This window comes from Vombatus ursinus, unplaced genomic scaffold (assembly GCF_900497805.2).
Source record: "Vombatus ursinus unplaced genomic scaffold, bare-nosed wombat genome assembly UNPS02004691.1, whole genome shotgun sequence".
NCBI lineage: Eukaryota > Metazoa > Chordata > Mammalia > Diprotodontia > Vombatidae > Vombatus > Vombatus ursinus.
The window spans coordinates 3,901,869-3,920,387 of record NW_020944469.1 but is presented as its reverse complement, the minus strand read 5'-3'; positions in this window follow the sequence as shown (position 1 = coordinate 3,920,387).

The following is an 18,519-nucleotide window of genomic DNA, read 5'->3' as shown; positions in this document are numbered from 1 at the left end:
GGATGGGCCCCTCGGGTAGCCAATCTGGGACTCCTCAGAGTTATGTTTGTAAATGCATAAAACACAGTTTTACAAATGAAACAGAATACATTGAAATATGGTTATCAAAACATATTTTTTTTAAAAGTCCCTATCTCCCAGGTTAAGAATCCCTGAGTTAGAGAATCAGCAAAACAAGATAGGGGGAGCCCAATTCTGAGCAACAGTAACCTTTTACCTTAAGCGAACCTTACATTTGTACATCATTAGGTGGTTATGATGTGCTGGGTGCTACACAAAAGCAAACAATTCTAGCCCTCAAGGGCCTTATAGGAGGGAAAAACAATAGGTATAAAGATTAGTCAAGTACAAATTAAATTGAGGAGGGAGGGGGCAGGAAAAACTGGTGGGGGGGGAAATCTGAGAAGTTTTCATGGAGGCAGTGGCATATCAACCTTGGAGGAAGACCAGGCTTTTGAGAGGCTGAGATGAGTGAGTTGGGGCCAGTTTGTGCAAGTGCATGAAGGTGGGAGACAGTGCCTCAAGACTGGAAATGGCTATAAGTTCACTTTAGCCAAAATGCAGAGCTCGGGAAGAATGTGAAATTAAGCTGAAAGCCACACTGTGGCCACGGATGCAGTGGAGGACTTGAAATACCAGCCTAAGGAGCTCGGGGCAATGGGGAACTGCCAAAGAGGTGGAAGCAGGGGAGATGTGCTTGGATCTGTACTGCAGTCAGATCTGTTGGCAATTGTGTGAAAGATGGATTGGAAAGAGGGAGAGTCAGGAAACTCAGAGCTTGATTAGTTCAAACAAAAGACGGTGACATCCTGCACTTAGGAAGGCGATGGATGGATGAGCACAGAAGAGTTGTTCAGAACTACTCTTAGTATTTAGCTACTAAAAGAAATTCACTAAAATGCAAACAAAAAATGTTGCCTCTTGAATCTCTAAGGAAATGCTGCTTCCTCATAATGACTAACCCTCAGGTTGGGGTACTACGGAAATAGGTAGCATGGTGCAGGGAAGACATTAGATTTGGAGTTGGAAAATGTCTGTTGCATTCGGAGCTCTACCACTTACTGGGGGGGGGGGGGAGTTACCATAGGCAAGTCACTTCCCCATTCTCTTGGGTCTCAGTTTCCTTCTTTGTAAAACGAGGGAGTTGGCCTAGATGATCCCTAAGGTCCTCTCCAGCTCAAAGCATTCTATAAGTCTACATATTTGCAGTACAATAATTGACTTCATAGTTTATTTTTAGAGTTGTTTTTCTGTTGACTGTGTTTTTAAAAAGGTTTACCCTATTAAATGTGATTTTCTTACGATGCCTTGGAACCTTTTTTTTCCCTGTAGGAGCACATCTTTGAAATTAGACTCTAAGTGGTAAAATATCCAATGTACAAAAAATTATGCGCATTTCTAGAGGTATACATCTGTGATTCAGAATAGGCGCACCTATAACACATCCCCTAATACCGGCATTGTTTTAGCCTTTTATATATGCACAGTGTTCAGGGATGATAATTATTACTCTTCACAATGGCCCCAGGATTTAGCTTGGTATGGAGAAAGGCAGGTGGCATACATCAAGTGAGCACTGGAGCCTGACCCCAAGCTCATGAGCCGCTAGTTTCCAGGCTACTGCAGAGCCAGAGAGATGAAACAGATATGTCCTGACATGGCTTTTTAAATTAGATTTTAATAATCCTTAGGTCAAACAGTAATGTCGGTGTTCTGAAAGAACAGGTCTCTTGAAGATAATATTGCAATTCAAAGCTGCAAAATGGAAAAAACAAAACTGTTCAAGCAACTTGGTCTACTCATAAAAGACAGCCTATAAGACCATGGGGCAAGAGGGGAAATAGTCACCTGAAGACTCTCATGCTGAAATTTAACCATAAATTAGACCAACAAAATCAGTAACGAATAAAAGAAAATAAACAAAAAAATGCATACACAAATGGAAGCTAAGAAATTCTGAATAATGAATGAGTCAAAAAATAAATCATAGAATAAATCATGGAATAAATCATGATAATTATGTTCAAGAAAACAATGACAATGAGCAACATACTGAAACCTATCATATGCAGCTAAAACAGACCTGAGATGAAAATGTATGCCTCTGAATCCTTATATTTACAAAATGGAAAAAGATCAATGGGAGTACAACTCAAAGAAAACTGGCAAATAAACACATCAGCAACCCTAAAACACAGGCAAAAGAAGAAATCTTGAAAAATTAGAGGAGATATAGCAAACCTGGTAAACAAAATGACTGTAGAACTGAAGCACAAAACTGAGAGCTGCTTTTTGGGAAAATACTAACAAAAACAGCAAGCCATTAACTAACCTGATCAAGGAAAAAGAGAGGCGAATCCAACTGCCAAAAGAGAAAAGGAACAAGGCAAATTCAGAAGTCGCAGAAATAAAAGAATTCTCAGCAAAACGAGAATTCTGAGGAAATTAACAAGCAGCTACCAAAACACAAAATACCCAAATTAGCAAAATAAGAAATAGAGATTTTAAACAATCCAACCTCAGAAGAAGAAACCAAGCAATACCTAAATAAATTGCCAACGAATAAAATGGAATGTTAAAAATTGTTTTTACATGTAATTGGGGAAAAATAAAATATTTAAAACTTTTTAAACCCCCCCCAAAAAATTTAAAATGTGGACAGTAAACAAATGACTTCCATTAAAGTGACAGTTGAGGAAGTAGAAGAGCTTTAGCTGTGACATTTACATAAGGTGTATTATTGGGGCAGTTAGGTGGTATAGTAGATAAAGTACTCAGCATGGAGTCAGGAAGATCTGAGTTCAAATCCAGCCTCAAGCACTTGCTAGCTATCTGACCCTAGGCAAGGCACTTAACCTTTATCTCCTCAGTTTCCTCATCTGTAAAATGGGGATAATAATAGCACCTACCTCCCAGGGGGCTGGTTAGCATCAAATGAGATCATAATTATAAAGTGCTTAGCACAGTGCCTGACACATACTAAGTGCTAAATAAATGCTAACCATTGGTGGTGGTGGTGTTGAGTACCTTAAAACAGAGATTTCTGTGTATCTATTAATGATTAATAGTAGGGGCATGTGTTTCCCATCAGATCCTAGATCTGGGAGACAGCTCAGAGATCATCTAGTTCAACCCCCTCAGGGGAAGAAATGAGGGTCCAGGGAGATTTTAAAGGGACTTGTCCAAAGTCACACTAGTTATAATTAACAGACCTGGGATTCACACCCAAGTCCTTGGACTCCAAATCCCATGCTTTTGCCATTGCACCAGATTCATGAATGAGGGCATCTATTCCACACACTAGCATGGGATTCATTCATTTGGAAAATAAACCTAGCTAGGCTCATAGGCAATCTTCATCTAGAATAATAATTGCTAATGCATTTTATGTCTGTGCTTTTGTAATTTATTGTGATCGCATATTAAGGATTTTGTCATCTCTTCCCAAATTTTATGTTCTGTGTGAGCATTTACATTGATTGATCAAGTGTTAAGCAACAAATTACAGATTTTATAGACCAGCCCACTCTAAGGTCTCCTCCCAGCCTCATTGTGGTGGACAGGATGACCCAAGGCACTTGATGGTCATGCCAAGATAGCACAAGCCTTGGCAGGTCCTTCCTAGCTGGAAAGGCTTCCAATATGAGTCTGGTAATGGAAGGTATGTCATCAGAGAACCAGCCAAGCTCAATGCAGAGACTCTTCTTACCAAGTTGGCCACAAGCAAATGAATTTTTTGGCTGCAGGAACTCTGAAAGTTGTACCAATTTGTAAAGGGGTTGTGACTTGCATCAATGGAAAGACTCTCGTACCAACAATCTTAGGATGTACAGACGTATTAGTGATCACATTTGGTTCTTCCTATGCTTTGCTAGTCTGACACTCACAATCCCAGGTTTGGAAGGGACCTTGGAAGCCATCTACTCTAATCCAAGAATGTGCTCTGTGAGACACTCAAGGAGTAGTCATTAAGCTTTTGCTCAAAGGCCTCTGGTGACGGGAAACACACTTTGGCCTCGGGAGATAACCCATTCCACTTTTGGATGGCTCTTATCATGAGGGAGATTTTACTGCTATCAAACCTCAATTTACTTCTCTTGTAACTCCTACCCATTCTGCCCTGGGTGAGGGCCAAAGAAATCCCAGTTCTGGAACCACCCCCCCAAAAAACCCCCAACCAGATATACATATCTATATACACACACATATACACACACAATCTGTGTAGCACTGGTGGGGTGAGGAAGATATTTATGGCTTTTATAAGATCGAAAAAATTCAAGGGAAAGAAGGACTCCAGCCCACTGGGCAGATCCTTTTTGGTAACACATGGCCAGGAATCTCAGAGGATGAATAGATATAGAAAAATGTGTGATCTTTCTGGGCTTAAAGAGTGTCCAGACTAAAGAGATTATGGATTATTCCAGAAACCAAAGTGAATCCTAACATAACATTTTTGTTGTTGTTGTTCAGTTGTTTCAGTCATGTCTGACTCTTCATGACCCCATTTGGGGTTTTCTTGGCAAAGATACTGGGATAGTTTGCCATTTTCTTCTCCAGCTCCTTTTACAGATGAGGAAACTGAGGCAAACAGGGTTAAGTGACTTGCCCAGGGTCTCACACCTAATAAGTAGCTGTCTAAGGCCAAATTTGAACTCAGATCTTCCTAACTCCAAGCGCTATATCCACTGCACCACCTAGCTGCCCTTAACATAACATTTACTAGGGGCAGCTAGGTGGATAGTGTCAGGAGGACCTGAGTTCAAATCTGGCCTCAGACACTTGACACTTACTAGCGGTGTGACCCTGGACAAGTCACTTAACCCCAATTGCCTCGCCAAAAAAAAAAAAGAAACAAAAAAACCCATAACATTTACTAAACTATAAATCCAGAAAAATTAAGTGGCTATTAGTGCTGTAAGTTGCTTGACAAAATCTGCCTTTAATTCTTAGCAGTTAGCTTGGCTCTCCATGTGAGTGCAGGGCTGTCTCTATAGACTCTACATATAGGTTATGTCCAAGGATTTGGGAGAGATTGAATTTCAATCACGAATTTTATAACAGGCTTTTTTTTTTTTAGGGAGAAAAGAAAGAGCAAAAGCGAGAGCATCAATGTTGTCCAATCTTAGTGTAAAACAAAAAATAATAATGATAATAGTTCATGTTAAGAGAGCACTGATGGTTTATAAAAACATTTTGCATAAACCAGTCCTGTGAAGGATTCTTGTCCCCTTTGACAAACGAGGAAACTGAGGCTCAGACAAGGGAAGTGCCTTAGCTAAGGTCAATGGGAAAACGAGGCTTTGAAACCCAAGGTCTTGATTCTAAGACTAGGGCTGGTTTCCATTCAAACATGATGTCTCTTCAAAAGCTAGGCAATCTTTTTAGATTGACTTGGGGGACTCTGGCCAAAGGCTGAATGACCACAAACTGAAACCCAAACTGAAGACAGTAACCTCTAAGGTCCCTTCCAATTCTATGATACTGTGATAGTGAATCTGAAAACTCGGTCCTTTTTCTAGAAATGCACAAAATTCAGCAAGATGGGGCAAGCCATTTGCCAAAGACCTTACTCTGAAAGGCTGTGATTCCATAGTTAAACATTTAGCCTTGATAACTGTAAACAGAAGTACAGTTCATTAATTTGTTATTTGTTCTTTACTCTGGGCATCAGCCAACATTCGTATCAAACAAGGTACAGGAAGTAACTCAGGCTAGTGGGCTTAGAATCCAGAAAGACATAGGTTTGAATTCCTCCTCCTGCACTGACTAGCTATGTGACCCCCAAACAAGTTACTTAACAGTTCTGTACCTCAGTTTCCTTATCTGTAAAATGGTGAAAATCATACATACAGTAGTGCCTGCCTCACGGGATTATTGCAAAAATGAAATGAGCTATCATGTGTGTCAGCTCTTATTATTACTATTATGTATCCTTAGTATGTCTTGGATATGGAACAAAGCTGGCGTGAGAGAGGATTCCTTTTGTAAGTGGGGTAGACTAGATGGACACTAAGATCATTCTGTGAGTCAGTGATCCGATGATTCCAGATTCATCGGTAGATCAATGTGGACACAGAGATGGCCATTCGCCGTGATCTCCGCCATTTGCCTTCGAATTCTTTGAGGGTCTTTCTTTGTATCCCCAGTTCTTAGCAGAGTGCCTGGCACATACTAAGTACCTGATAAATGCTTACTGACTGCCTTACTGCCAGCCTGAAAGGGTCCAGAATGGTTATTTTTCACAAAGGACTACCCAAGGGGGGCAGGGTGTAGGAGCCTTGGCCTCCCCCACAGGAGTCTGACTGCTTGCCCTAATAATCCCAATCCCAAGAGTCTTCAAAACTATAATGGAGTATTTCACCCAAGTGTTGTTTGAAATCAAGCAATCTCTGGTGTTCGAAATATATCTGAATATGAAAAGAAGCTATTTTCCTGCCAATAGCATGGTACAGTGAAAAGAACACAGCCTCTGGAGTCAGAGGATCTGAGTTCAAATCCTGCCTCATGTTTTCTACCATAGTGATCTCGATCAAATCACTTCACCTGTCCAGGTTTCAGCTTCTTCATCTGGAAAAAAAAAGTCGGGGTGGGTGGATTACATGACCTCTACAATCTTTTCTAGCTACAGATCCCATGATCTTCAACAGGCAAGGAAGGGGAGAGAAGACATTCCAAGTAGAGGAGAGACCAAGCAATAGAACAGAGGCAGGAAAGCACAGAATGTGTTCAGGAGAGGGGAGTCTATGGAAGGAAGAGTAGATAATACTGGACAATAAGGCAGTACCTGATTGTGGAGGGTGGCTTAGTCAGTGGCTAGAGTGCTGTGCCTGGATTCGGGAAGACCTGAGTTCAAATCCAGCCTCAGACACTTTCAAGCTGTGTGGCCTTGGGCAAGTCACTTAACCTCTGTCTGCCCCAGTTTCCTCAACTGTAAAATGGCAATAATAATAGCAACTACCTCCCAGGTTTATTGTGAGGATCAAATGAGATGATATTTCTACAGTGCTTGGTAGCTAACAGACTTTAATAAATGCCTGTTCCCGTTCTCCCCTTGAATACCAGACAACAGAGTTTTGATTTATCAGACAGTAGGGAGCCACTGAAGATTTGGAGAATTGTAAAAGACAGGACTAAATCCAGGCCCAAGGAATAATAATGACAGCTGACAGCAAGATAGGGCTTTAGGGTTTACAAAGTTCTTTACATACATTATCTCATTTAAAAGATAATTCTGGCAGCTGTTGGAAGGATGGAGTAGAATAAAATGCCTCAATCAACAAAACAAGAACTAGAGATCTTAATCCAATCTCAGCAAAAGAAATCAAGCAAGCACAGATGGTAGTGGAAAGAGCCCTGGGACCAGAGTCAGGAAGTCCTGGGTTCAAATCTAGACTGTGTGACTCTGGGTGAATCACTTAACATCCCCCTGCTTCAATTTTCTCATCTATAAAATGAGAGGTTAGACCAGGGGTGGGGAACCTGTGGTCTCCAGGCCACATGTGGCCCTCTAGGTCCTCTGGTGTGGCCCTTTGACTGAATCCAAACTTCACGGAACAAATCCTCTTAATAAAAGGATTTGTCCTGTCAAACTTGGACTCAATCAAAAGGCTATATACCCAAGGACCTAGAAGGCCACATGTGGCCTCGAGGCTGCAGGTTTCCCACCCCTGGGGACTTTAGGTCTCCTCCATTTCTGTGATCCTGTAAGATCTCAATGAATTGTCAAGGAAATTAAATTCCAATGAAAACGTGGTCAGTAAATAATTTCTCTTAAAATGCTAATGGATGATTTAGAAGAATAGAGGAAGGCAAACCTATTAGAGATGACTGCAACAGCTCATCGGAGTGCTGAGGCAGTGTGATGGCCATTGAGGTGGAGAGAAGGGGAAGGATGGGAGAGAGCCTGCAGAATTGGCCAATTACTGGCTGTGAGTGGTGAGAGTGCCAAATAACCCTCAGATCACAAACGTGAGAGACCAGAAGGTGCCAACAGGAGAGACAGTGAAGTCAGAAGGAGGAGAGGCAGAAGGAAGGCAGGATCCCCATCCCTTTGGAAGTGGTTTGGAGGGTGGGCACACTGGCTCCAGCCTTGTAAAGCATGAGACTCTGAGCTGGGCTTCAATGAGTCATACCCAGTTGGGTGGCCAGAGGTCCTCAGAACCTTGACATGGCTCTGGCCTAGGTTTGAAGAAACATCAGTTAAACATCTCCTGGTGGCCTTTTAAGGATTTTTTTTTTACTTTAAAAAACATCTGCTTTACTGAGATCATGTTCAAATTCACATCTCTGTCACACTCAAATCAAAGCCATAGGCAGAGCTCAGCTCAACTCAATGAGTCCTTATTGTTTGTACTGGGGATACAGAGACAAAAATGAACCAGATCTTGTCCTCAAGGAGCTTACATGAAATGCTTGGGGGGCACTGAGCCATGTGACCCCAGTGAGAAACTCACTTCTCTTCTCTGCTCTGTAGGGTTTTTGAAATCTAGAATACAAAAGTTGCATTTGAGGATCTCCAGGGTCCCTTCGAGTTGTTTGTAAAGTTGAAAGGTGAAGGCCCATTCAGCCCCACTGAAATCTTATCCTAGAATGGCATTTTTGGAGAAGGACCTCTTCGAAGAGATGGGAGGGGTGGGGTGGAGAGAAGGCAGCAGCCATTTAAATTTACCTCTAAACAATTAACTCTAGATTTCTGGACTGTATATGACTGAAAATGTCTCATGTCATTTTTTCTGCAAAAGATTGCTATATATGGGCTAGGGTAGGTGATAGTGTAATTAGACAGATCTGAGACTGGTCAAAAGAGCAACTTGTCAGGAGGTCTCTAGCAGGGTACCCCAGGGGTCTTTGCTTTGCCCTTTGCTATTTAGCATTGTTCTCAATGACTTGGATAAAGGAATAAACAAATGGGATGCTTGTCGTATGTTATAGATGACACACAGTGCTGGGAAGGATAGCTAATGCACTAGGTGACAGAGTCGGGATCCAAAAAAAAACACTGAGAGGCTAAAACACTGGGCTGAATTTAATGAAATGAAAAAAAATTGATAGGGATAAGTATAAAGTGTTATACTTGGGTTAAAAAAAAAAAAAACACCACCTTCCCCAGTACAAGATAGGTTTGTCTGAAAAGGATCAAAGGATCTAGGAGTATTAGTCCCAGACTACAAACACAGTATGAGTCAGCAGTGTGATATAGCTGCCCAGAAAGCTAATATGATCTTGGGCAAGAAGGACAAAGGCTCCAGGAATAAGGAGATAATAGTCTCACTGTCCCTTGCCTTAGGTCAGTTCTGGACACCCCCATTTTAGGATGGACATTGATCAACTGGAGAAGGTCTAGAAGAGGACCTTCAGGATGGTAAAGGGCCACGACAAGTTGAAGGATTTAGGGTTCTTTAGCCTGGGGAAGAGAAGACTTGGGCATTGAGGGCCATAGGATGCCTAGCTTCAAGGCATCTGAAGTGTTGCCATGTGGGAAACGGACTACATTGGTTCAGTTTGGTCACAGAGGGAAGAACCAGGAATGATAATAGGTAGGCATTCCAAAGAAGCCACCTTGGGCTGGAGGTCAGGGAAAACATCCTAGCAAAAAGTAGAATGGGCTGCCTTGGAAACAATGGGCTCTTTCTCATTGGAGGTGTTCAAGAAGAAGCTGAATGACCTTTCGTTGGGTCTGCTGTAGTGGGATCCTTTTTCAAGTATGGTTGGATTAGTTGGTCACTGAGGTCCCTTCCAACTCTGAAATTCTCTACCTCTGATTCTGAGAGTCTAATTCATAACATGGCTACTGGCATTTTGTAAACAGGGACAGCAGAAAACCAGCTATGCTACACTGGGCAAAAGAGAAACCATGCTAACTAGCAACAGCTGCCTTCAGCGATCCAAATATTTGCATCAGTGTTTTCAAAAGTAAGTAGGTTTCAATCTATGGCTATTTTAAAACGGCTTATTCCTTCTCCCTGATGGATAATCACCAAGGTCAGCTTGGGCTTGCATAAAGAAGAGCAAACCTGTAATGTCATCAGACTCCCACCCACTCAGAGCAGTAAGGCCATCTGTTTCTAAGTGTGCAGCTGGTAGTCCCTTCATCTGAATCACCCAGCAATGCTGAGAATTTATTCAGCCCAGGCTGCAGCTGGCCAGCTGCAAGATCCAGATTTTGCTTCCTTACACCCTTTTCTTAAGCACTAATCTAGCCTCTCTTTCTCACCCTGTACCCAGCAAACTGTGATATACTTGGGAGGTATTTAGGAGATGATTGTTGAATCAAAATGAATTAATAACCCTTGATGAATAGTTATGCAGCTCACAAATGGAGAGAAAAAAAAGGATAAGGCTTTCTGCCGAGCAATTCTTTGGGAAAAGTTAAAAAGTATTCCTGTCTAGAGACACAAGGTAAACAATCAATGACTTTGTTGCTAACTAGCTGAGTGGCCTTGAGTAAGTCATTTCCTTGGGAGTTTTAGTTTCTTCATATAGACTATTTGCTCTCAAAGTTCCTTGTCAGTTTTAAAATACTATGAGAAAAATCCCTCCCATTTTACAGATGAAGAAACTGAGATGGCAAGTAGCTTGGCAAAAAGTCATAGAGGCAAGCTTTTATTACAGAATGGAAGCAATCTATTAAAACCCAGAAAACATGTTTCAGCTGCTTTCTGGACTTTCCTAGACACCCCTGAGTGGAGAGGCCTACTAAAACCTCTCAAATCACACACTTCCTCTCAAGTTTGGAACTTAATAGTTTGCCATATTGCCTCTAGGTGGTGATCACATCTGGGTATTTCCACATCTACAACTTTAATTATCACTTCAGCTGAGTTGCTGCATTGTGGAAAAAGAAGAGTTGGAGGAAACTTATTTCTACACCACTAGAACAGAGCTCAGTGTATTAATAGATATACCTCAGACCATTCTGTAGATACAGGGCTAAGACAAGCAATTGTAGTGTATACTTAGTGCTTAAAAATATATATATGTTATATATAAAATCTATGAACCCACAGAGTCTATCAACTGACCAATGTATAGACCAAGGAAGGAAATCTCAATAATTGCATACTCAATTACATCCTCATTCAGGGAGGAAGGTAATGTATATTTCTTTTAAGTAAAAATTTTTTCAGATGGTATTTCTCTTCCCCCCCGCCCCGGCCTCTGGGGGCAAAGGACATGAAGATGGAGTCTAAAGGACTTAGGACCAGAAGGGCCTGCAGATGTCATTTCAATCATCAACAAGTATTTATTAAATACCTACTGTGTGCCAGGCAGAGTGCCAGCCATTTTGCTAGGCATTGGAAATACAAGGAGAAAGAATGACACGAGGCCTACTTTCAAAGAGCTTACGGTCTAATGAGGGAGACTACAAGTATATATAAAAATATAAAGCATAAAGTAAAGCAAATAAACATAAATATATACGAGCTAGTGAATACAAGGCAGTTTGGGAGGAAGGACACTAATGGTTGGGGGATCAGGAAAGGCTTCATGCAAAAGATGGCATCTGAGCTGCTTTTCAAAGGCAAAAAGGGACTCCATGAGGTAAGGAGAGAGTGTGCTCCAGGCAGGAGTTGGAGTGTTGTTGTGTGTGAGGAACAGAGAAGCTAGTTTGGCTGGATCCCAGAGTCTGCTAGGGAGAGTAAGATCCAGTGAGGCTGGAAAGGTAGCTTGGGGCCAGAATGTATAGGACTTTCAAAGCTAAACTGAGGAGTTTATTACATCCTAGAGGCTACAGGAAGCCAATGGAATTAAGCAGGGGAGCCATGTGGTCAGGTCTATGCTTAAGGAAAATTAGTTTGGTAGCTATATAGAGAATAGACTGGAGTGGGGAGAGTCTTGAGGTGGTGAGACCAATTAGGAGCCTACTTCAATAATCTAGTGGAGACTTGATGAGGGCCTCAACTAAGGCAGTAGCTGTGGGAGTGGAGAGAAGGGGTTCGATGCAAGAAATGTTGTGAAGGTAGAAGCAGCAAGATGTGGCAGCGGACTGGATGTGTGAAGTGAGGGCAAGGAAGGAGTCCAGAGTGCTGAGATTACGAACCTGAGGCACTAGAAGAATGGTGGCGCCTTTGACAGGAAGCAAGAAGTTTGGTAGAGGGAAGGGTTTATTGAGAAAGGTAGCAAGTTTAGTTTTAGACACGCTGAGTTTAAGAAGTCTCTAGGACATCCAATCTGAAATGTCTAGTAGGCAAGCGGCAATACAAGACATGTTCAGGACAGGAAATGAGGCTGTGGATAAATAGACAGATCTAAATAGAGATAGATAGGCAGCTAGATCAATTGATAGATATAGATATATCTATATAGATGGTAGCCAGACAGCTAGATATGTAGACATATAGATGTAAGTATAGATAGGTTGACTGATTGATAGATAGATATAGATATATCTATCAATATTGACAGTGAGACAGATAGATAGATATATCAATTGATCTACAAGTCATCTGAAAAGAGATTGGAATTAACTTCACGGGAGCTGATGTGGTTACCAAGAGAGAGGGTAGAGAGAGCAAAATGAAAAAGGGCCTCACACTATGGGTGTGGAATACAGTATAGCATAATGTGTTGATTACTTTAGCTGAACTGGTTTTTTCCCTTTGGTACTCTGTTATAGAGGATGGCTTTTGGAGCAGGAGGAAAGAAGAGTGATACAATGGGAAATATAGGTGTAAGACTAGGACAGAACCTTAGGGGAACACTCAGGGTAAAGGAATGTAATGTGGATGATGAGCCAGCAAAGGAGATTGAGAAAGAGTTGTCAAACAGGTAGGCAGAGAACCAGGAGAGAGTAATGTCACAGCAACTCAGAGAGAAGAGAATATCTAGGAGGAGAGGGTGGTCAACCACGTCAAATATAGCACATAGGCTGTGAATGATTAAGACTGAGAAAAGGCCATCAGATTTGGCAATTAAGAGATCACTAGTAACTTTAGAGAGAGCAGTTTCGGTTGAATGATGAGGTTGGATGCCAGATTGCAAAGCGTTGAGAAATAAACGAAAAGAGAAGAAATGGAGGCAGAGACTGTAGACAACTATTTTTCCCTCAAATTTTAAATTTTATTTTATTTATTTTTGCCACACTTGCTTTTATTTTTAATCTTGTTTTCCCTATTTCTCTCATTAACTCTTTCCCCCATTCCTTTCTTTTTTATTATTATTATTTTAAACTCAAACACCAAAACTCAAATATACAATAGAGAAAAGAAAAAGAAACATATCATAAACTTAAATAATGAAACTTAAATACAAAGTAAGAAAATAAAAGCATGTCACGTGCACAGCAGAATATAAGAAGATTCAAAATATATAGCAATACAAAAAAAAAAGAAAAGAAAACAATATATAATGATACATTTCCATTTCAAGAAAGCCTGGATAATAAATACTACATGTTGTGTTGAGATCTGTCCATCTTTTCTTTGTTCCTTGTAAGTCATTAACTCTTTGTTATTAATAAATTTATTTATTTACCAAATTTTAAATTAAAAAAGTTTAATTACCAAGCATTTTTACCTCTTCTACCCCCTCAACTGAAAAAAGAAAAATAAAATGACAACTTTTGTAACAAATAAGCATACCCAAGCAAAACAAATTCCTGTATTAGCCAGACCTAAAATGTGTGTCTAATTCTAAATATTAATCCATCATTTCTCTGTCAGGAAATGGGGAACATTCTTCATCACTGGTCCTCTGGAGTCATGATTAACCATTGTGTTGATTAGAATTCTTAAGTCTTTCAAAGTTGTTTGTTTTTACAATGTTTAAGTTGTATAAATTGCTCTTATTCTCACTTCATTGCATCACTGTAGACAATTTTTTTCAGGAGTTTGGATGAGAAAGGGAGGAAAGATATAGTATGTTTGAGGGAATGGGAGGGTCAACTGAAGGTTTCTTTTTTAAGGATGGGGAAGGGCTTGACCATGTTTGAAAGCAGTAGGGAAGGAACCAGTTTATCAAGAGAGAAGTTAAAGATTTGAGGGAGTGGGGGACAACTGAAGATGCAATTTTCTGGATTGGGGGATGGGATAAAGGACACCTGCAGAAGGGCAAGCCTTGGCAAGGAGAAGGGCCACCTCTCTGTCAGACACTAGAGGAAAGGAGGAGAGAGTAGGAGATGATATCAAGGCATTCTGAAATGAAGAGAATGAAATAAGGAGTTCATTATCAAGTGACCACAATTTTTTCCAACTCTCTCATTTTATAGATGAGAAAACTAACTCTCAGAGAGAAGTAATTTGTCCCAAATCATACAGCAGCAGAGCAAAGACTCAAAACCAGGGCCTCTGACTCTTTCCACTACACCATCTCTAGAGCTTTGTCTAGGTTCCTAAATGTTATGGCAGCAAAGCCTAAACCCTAGCAGGATCTACCAGATGGGCCAAAGCTTCAAGGACAGTCTCAACAGCAGCTGAGCATCAGCCTAGTCAAGTATAGAAAGGCTCGTCACCAGCATGTTGGCCATGAGATGATGAATTCTTTGGCCAAGCCAACCCAACCCAGGAAAGCAGATACCAAAACTTGCAGGTAAATGTAAGTTCTAATAGATATCCAAACTCCCAAACATAGCAATATCCTGAACCTGCCTTATTTGATCAAGGGAGAAAGTCATGTCTTAGGGGCTTAAATTCTGCTTGATCTGAAGTCCAGCACTCTTTTGTTATTGTGTAACCATGGACAAGTCAGAACTTCTCTGGGTCTCAGTTTTCTTCTCTGTAAAATGAGGGGATTGATATACCACAATAAGCTCAAAATGGATACTCAGCCTGCATATTAAAGCTCACATCACAAAAACATTAGAAAAAATAAGGTACCTTTCATGGATATGGCTAGGGGAAGAGTTCTTAACCAAATAAGGAATAGAGGTGATCACAAAAGATAAAAGAATTAATTTTGATTACATGAAATTGATATGCTTCTGCACAAAGCCAATGCATTGACGATGAGAAGGAAAGCTATCAAATGAGGAAAAACATCTTCACATCAAATATTTCTGATAAGGGACTGATATGCAAGATACATAGGGAACTATCACAAATATACAAGTCCAAGAGCTATTGCCCGATGACTAAGTAGTTAAATAATATTAACAAACAGTTCTCAAAAAAATTACAAACTATTAACAACCACATGAAAAACTACTTCTAATCACTAATTATAAGAGAAAGACAAATCAAAACAACTCTAAGATTTCACCTCACACTCAGCAAATTGGCAAAGATGACAAAAGATGGAAATAGTTAAGGTTGGAAGGGCTACAGAAAGAGCACACTAGACCACTACTGATGGACCTGTGATTTGTTCCAAAAATCTAGAACAACTTGGGACTATGCTAAAAAAAAAAAGTACTAAAATATTTATACCACTTGACCTAAAGATCTTACTACTAGGCATATACTCCAAGGAAGTCAAAGACTGAAAGAAAGGTTCCATATACCCCTCCAAATATTGATAGTAGCACCTTTTGTGGCACCAAAGAACTAGAAGTGAGGTAGATGCCCATCAATTGAGGAGTGACTAAATAAATTGTGGTGCATTCATGTAACAGTATATTCCTGTACCATAAGAAATGATGTATATGAACAATTGAGAATAGCACAGCGCCTTAGCTGAATGTTGAATGAAGGCAAGAATATGAGGGGTAGAAATGAGGAGGGGTGCATTCCAGGTATGAGGCATGGATTATGAAAATACTCAGAGGTAGGATGTAGAGTGTTAAGAGTGGAAACAGCTAGTATACCAGTTTGGCTGGAACACAGAATGTATGAAGGCAGTAATATAAGATTACTCCCAACTGTTAGTTGGGAGCAATATCATGGAGGATCTTAAATGCTAAACTAAGGAGTCTTCTGTTTTACTTGCTCTGCAATGGGGAACCACAGAGGGTTTCTGAACAAAATAGTGACATGCTTAGATCTTAACCTTAGGAAGATTATTTTTGCAACTAAGTAGAGGATCTTTTGGAGAGGGAAGAAAGAGGAATCAAGGGAGACCAATGAAGAGGTTATTACAGTACCCAAGTGGGAGTTGATGAGGGGTTGAATTGTGACATCATCATCAGAATCATAGAGTTTGTGAGCATCAGGGCTACCATATTTTGATGGCATCTCCCTTTATACCAAAGGTGCCAAATGGCACAAGCAGCCACCATTGTTACCAACAAAATTAAAATGTAATTAGGAAATATTTAACAAAATAAACAAAAATACAAGAGGCCACAGATCATGTTAGTATGTGGTTTTCTAAGTCAACATGTAGCTTTTAGGGATCCCTATGTACAGTTCAGTGACTCTGTTTCTATTTGAGTTGGATACCACAGTTCTATAGACACCATCCATCTTCCTTTGGTCTGACTCTTCAGTTACTAATTCAGTAATCTAGGGGAGCAACAATGAGGGCCTGAACTAATGTGGTAGTTCTGTGACTAGAGAGAAGGGGTTTGATGCGAGGGCCGTTGTGAAGGTAGCAACAACAAGGTTTGGCAAGTGATCGGATCTGTGGGGCGAGGGCAAGGAAGGAGAGTGATGGTACCAATACTGAGACTGAATGAGGGTGAGGGCATGTCAATGGGGAGAAGATTCAGTGGATGGTTAGAAAGCTGGACGACTGAGATGATGTTGCTTTCCTCAACAACAGAAAAGGATGTTTGGAGAAGAGACAGGTTAACATTTCTATAGTACTTTAAGGTTGGTAAAATCTCATGTGTCAGGGGTTCTTAGATTCTCAGGGGGCCATGAACTTAGATGGGGAAAAATTACTTCTTTATGTTCACTAACCTCTGACTAAAATTGAGCATTTTCTTCAATTATGAACGTAGACAACAAAGCACAGTAGTATTAGGTTTCACCAGACTGCCAAGTGTCCAAGACACAAAAAGATTAAGAACCCCCGTTTTCCACTTTTCACAACATCCATGGGAGGTAGATGCTATTATTATCCCCATTTTTCAGACATGGAAACTGACGATGACAGAGGTGAAGGGACTTGCTCAGGGTCACACTGTAAATGTCGGAGGTAGGATTCATACTCACGTCTTTAGACTAGACTCCAAGTTTAGTACTCTATCCACTGGGCCAAACTGCTGCCAATTAATTCCACTTTGGAGATGTGTACCTTAGCATGCATACAGGACATCAAAGAGTAGCTATCTAGCAGAGTTGGCTATAATATGGGATGAGAGTTCAGGAGACAGATTTGGGTTGGATTTGTAGATTTAAGAATAATCTACATGGAGATGACACCTGAACCCTTTGGAGCAGATGAAACAGAGAGAGACAGAGAGACAGAGACAGAGAGAGAGAGATCATGATTTAGATATAAAGGGTGATACCATACGCAAACTAGGGCAACATGGAATAGTTTACCTATCAGATCTACGCATAAGGTAAAATTTTATGACCAAATGAGATAGAGAACATTATGAAATGTAAAATGGATGATTTTGATTAAATTTGAAAACTTTTGCACAAACAAAACCAATTCAGTCAAGATTAGAAGGGAAGTAGAATTTTTACTGAGTGTCTCTGATAAAGGCCTCATTTCTTAAATATATAGAGAATAGAGTTAAATTTACAGAAATGCAAGTCATTACTCAATTGATAAACAGGCAATGGTTTTTAGATGAAGAAATCAAAGCTATCTATAATCATATGAAAAAATGTTCTAAATCACTACTGATTAGAGAAACACAAATAAAAACAACTCTGGGTACCACCTTACCTTAACTCTGGGTACCTTAGATTGGCTAAAATGACAGAAAAGGAAAATGATAAATGTTGGAGGGGATGTGGGAAATTTGGGACACACTAATGTACTATTGGTGGAGTTGTGAACTGATCCAATCTTCTGCAGAGCAATTTGGAACTATGCCCAAAGGGCTATAAATCTATGCATACCCTTTGATCCAGCAATACTACTACTAGGTCTGTATCCCAAAGAGATTTTTTTAATAAGGAAAAGGACCTATTTGTACAAAAATATTTATAGCAGCTCTTTTTGTGGTAGCAAAGAATTGGAAATTGAGGGGATGGCCATCAATTGGGAAATGGCTGAACAAGTTGTGGTGTATAATGGTCATGGAATACTATTGTGCTATAAGGAATGACAAGCAAGATGCTTTTGGAAAAAGCTGGAAAGACTTACATGAACTAGTACAAAGGAAAGTGAGCAGAACTAGGAGAACATTGTACACAGTAACAGCAATGTCATATGACGATCAACTGTGAATGGCTTAGCTATTCTCAGCAATACAATGATTCAAGGCAATCTGAAGGATTTATGATGAAAAATGTTATCCACCTCCAGAAAAAGAACTGATGGAGTCTGAATGCAGATCGAAGCATATTATTTTTCACTTTCTTTATTTTTTTCCCATGTTATTTTGGTCTGTGTTTTCTTTCACAACATGACTAATATGGAAATATGTTTTGCGTGATTGCACATGTAAAAGGGGCAATAACAAATTGCTTGCCATCTCAGGAAGGAAGGAGGGGAAGGAGAGAGGGAGAGAATTTGGAA